The 3,752-nt window shown below is 34.1% G+C and overlaps 1 long non-coding RNA gene across 1 annotated transcript; it reads left to right on the forward strand.

Moving 5' to 3' along the window:
- Nucleotides 7-1,349, forward strand: LOC110271708. Its single transcript, XR_002362301.1, has 2 exons — nucleotides 7-265; nucleotides 862-1,349. It is a non-coding gene; the product is annotated as an uncharacterized LOC110271708 (long non-coding RNA).

Raw genomic sequence — 3,752 nt, forward strand, 5'->3', positions numbered from 1 at the left:
TCATTCAGCAATCATCATCTCCAATGAAGAACCCTAGCGGCGCTGCCTGAAGCCCTGTCGCCATCCCTCGCCCCCGTGGTGTCGCCACTCGCCATCCTCAGCTCCAGCAACCCTCCAATCTCCGGCGTCGCCTGGTTCCTGCTCATCTTCATCTTCTCGTCGCCTGGTGCCCTCAATTTCGATCGTCTTCATCTTCACCAGCACGCAGCAGCCTCTCATCGGCGGTCCTCAACGGTCAACACCGGGAGCCCTCCATCGACCCCAGGTGAGTGACTCGTCCTCTGCTCATTTCTCTTTGTCCTTCGCCTCGTCCTCTGTAAACTGAACTGAAGTTACTCAAGTTAGACCTCTGCTCATATTCTGTTTCTCTTTGTCCTCATATTCTGTTTCTCCTCGTCCTCAATGTTCAATTTCTGATTTCAATTCCTGTGAACTTGCTCTTTGTCAACTGTGCTGTGAACTGAACTGAACTGAACTGCATGTTGCCATTTTCTGCTCTATTTTGTGAACTGAACTGTGCATTTTCTGCTCTGTCTTGTAGCTTAATTCCTCTTTGTTGCACAATTTCTATTTGTTGGTCAACTTGGTGTTTGGTCCTCTGCTCTATTTTCTCCTCATTTTTGTGAACTGAACTGTGCAGCTCAATTTGTGTTCGGTGGACTTGCTCTTTCAATTTTCTAATTTCAAATTCTGATTTCAATTCCTGTGAACTTGCTCTTTGTCAACTGTGCTGTGCACTGAACTGAACTGAACTGAATTTGTTTGTAGCTTGAGTATTTGACATAATTAGTTGCTACTTTGATTTTGAATTTCTAATTTTTCGGTATTGATTTGATTTGATTCTTTTTTCTTCAATTTTAGTCACAGATTTAAGATCAAAGGTTGCATTTATCTCGCTATTCTACCTCTGGAGAATAAGAAAGTTACTAGCAGGGTACCAATTTTCTTATTCTTACTATTGTTGTTGTTGATCCTTTGCTTTTACTTAATTTCTCATTTCTAAGCTTGTTTTAGTTCATCAGTGGTAATTTTTCCCCATGCTATTGTTGAATAAATCCAAATCATCTGAGCAATTTGCCCAGTAGCTCCTAGAAATTAGAAAAACTTGTTTCTTGCATGAATTGAACCTTTCTTGCATGCTTAATTCATTGCCTGAATTTGTTTATAGCATAGTTGAGGTTTGATTAATAGCACGAGTTTTAGCTTGCTTTAGGTCTTGTATTTGATTATAGTTGGGGTTTCATTTTATTTTTTTTTCTTTTACTGATTTGTATTTTTCTTCCTTTTAAACAAATGTTGTTTTGGCTTATCGTTGCATCGGACTCAATTTTAGTTGCTGAAGTTTGATTTTGGTTAATGAATTTATTTCATTTTCATTTTCTGTGAACTGAACTGCATTGTGTTGTGTTGTCAATTTCTGATTTCAATTTCTGATTTCATTTTCTGTGAACTGAACTGAACTGAACTGCATTTTCTGTATTGTGTTGTGTTGTTTAATTTCATACATGTTTTATTAATTCCAGTTATGGAAGATAGTATTAATCAAGAAGCAACTGCTGATAACAATGCTTCTGTGAATAATAACATGTCTGCCGATACTCCTATTCCGAATGATGCTGCTAATCCTAGTGCTAACGATAGTCATTCACAAGGTTCTTCTAACCTTAGGGGAAAAACAGATTTAGCTTGGAATTGATGCTGATTTATATCAAAGTGGCGGTGGTAGTAGTAGTGGTCTTTATGCTGCATCTCTTTCTTCTGCTGATCAGGGTGGGAATGAAGGTGAAGATCATCCCACCGAAGCAGATTTGCAACAAGTTCTTGCGGATTTTGATAATTGATAAACCATGATGTTGGGATTTAATATTTACATATGCTTTTATTACTATTTAACTTTTGAGTTTGGATTTTGATAAGATCATATGTATTTGGTTGATGATATTTTATGTAGTGTTTTTAATTTCGAAGATATTTTAAGATTTGTATCAGACTATAATTATATTTTAGGATGTGTATTTATAATTTATTTACTATTCTACTCTAAAACGGTTTTTCCGGTTGAACCATCGGTTGAACCGGTTAGACCAGTGAACCAGTGAACCAGTGACTAGAGCGGTTTGATGACCGGTCCGGTTTTCTGAACCTTGATTAAGAGGTTGCGGGTTTCTATCTTTGGTAAAAAAAAATGAGAAAATATAGGAACTAATAGATGTTTTATACAATGCATACAATGAAAGTTAATTTTAAATTAAAATTAAAGTATCGAATATTTATTTAAAACGATTCGGTAGGATATCATATGTTTATTATCCTAGTATTTGAATAATTATTCCAGATAGTATGAGTATATTGTGTTTGATAAATTAGTAATATTTTATTCTAGATGTTCGAATATGTATGATAACAGATAATTATTACTTCTTTTTATTAGACTAAAAAATCAACCAATTACACACATTGTATACTTACTCCATTGGCTCCTTAGCGGGATTCCAAACAAATAACATAATCGAATGAATAAATTAATAACAGCCATGGCCGCTAAAAGTTAAAAGAAATGAACATGGCAAAAAATTTATCGTTGCAAGTAAGTAATAGCTTACTATTTTTTCTTCTGTGTTGTGATTTGTGAATCAGCGATTTTCCTATGTCGATTTCCAGTGAGAGCAATTATTTTATTTTTATGAAGATTATATAACGCCTTCCCCAGTCGTCCGTTGGTTTCTAACTATCTAGAAGGTTGTTTTCTTCTCTCTCATCTGTGATTGTGTATATATATATTTATACATATTTTTGTATAGTTGATGAATAATAAGGTTTTGGAAGATAGCTATATTAGTCTCCATAGGCATCACGATCATATCTTAGCTTCTAGACCAATTGCAGTGCAAGGCATAATGGTAAACATACAACAGTACAACCCGATATTTTTATCAAATTGATTGATTATTATTCTTTTCAAAGTTGCTGAAAATTAAATTAAATAACATCCACGAGTAGGGAAAAAGGAGCTTTCTCTTTTCTTTAGTTAATATTATTCAATTGGTTTTCACATCCTTTTTTCTTCGCCTTATTTTGTCCAAATTGTAGAATGGTATGATGAAGAAGATTAATTAAGAAATAAAGAACAATGAAAAGGTGGTTGACACATTCCATAACAACAATCCCAATCAGGTTTCCCCTCCACCCCACACAAATCCCATTTACTCTAATTAAAGTTTCAAGCAAACCGATTAAATTAATTAATCATTCAAATTCTTCAAATTGAATCATTCCTAGTATTGCTGGTGCCGTGCCGGTGCCCAAATTTGTTTACATCTCCCTATGAAGAAAGTGAAATTGCTTTATACATATTCATCAATTATTAATTATTGATTATTATCACAGCAGAATTACTAGGTTTGCATGTGTTATGTTCCCCTAGGTAGGTTCAAACTGCCCGGAGCACCGACCACCACGATGTTTGCTGACACAAAATTACTAATTTAAGCGAGCTTATTTATTTACTATTTATTACCTTTTTGTGTCTCTCTCTGCCCCTTAAAAAGTAAGCAATTTTTATTATATCCTACATTTCACATATCCTATGCATAAGAATATGTATTTAGAGTTATATGAAGAAAAATAATTAATGAAAATCAACAAATGATAAGTATTACTATTAATAGAATAAAATGCACTGTTTTATGCACGGAAGACTTTTGAAATTCAAAGGTAAACTTTTTAAATTTATAAAAACTTTACAATAAATA

The sequence above is a fragment of the Arachis ipaensis genome, chromosome B05 (genome assembly GCF_000816755.2).
Source record: "Arachis ipaensis cultivar K30076 chromosome B05, Araip1.1, whole genome shotgun sequence".
Classification (NCBI taxonomy): Eukaryota; Viridiplantae; Streptophyta; class Magnoliopsida; order Fabales; family Fabaceae; genus Arachis; species Arachis ipaensis.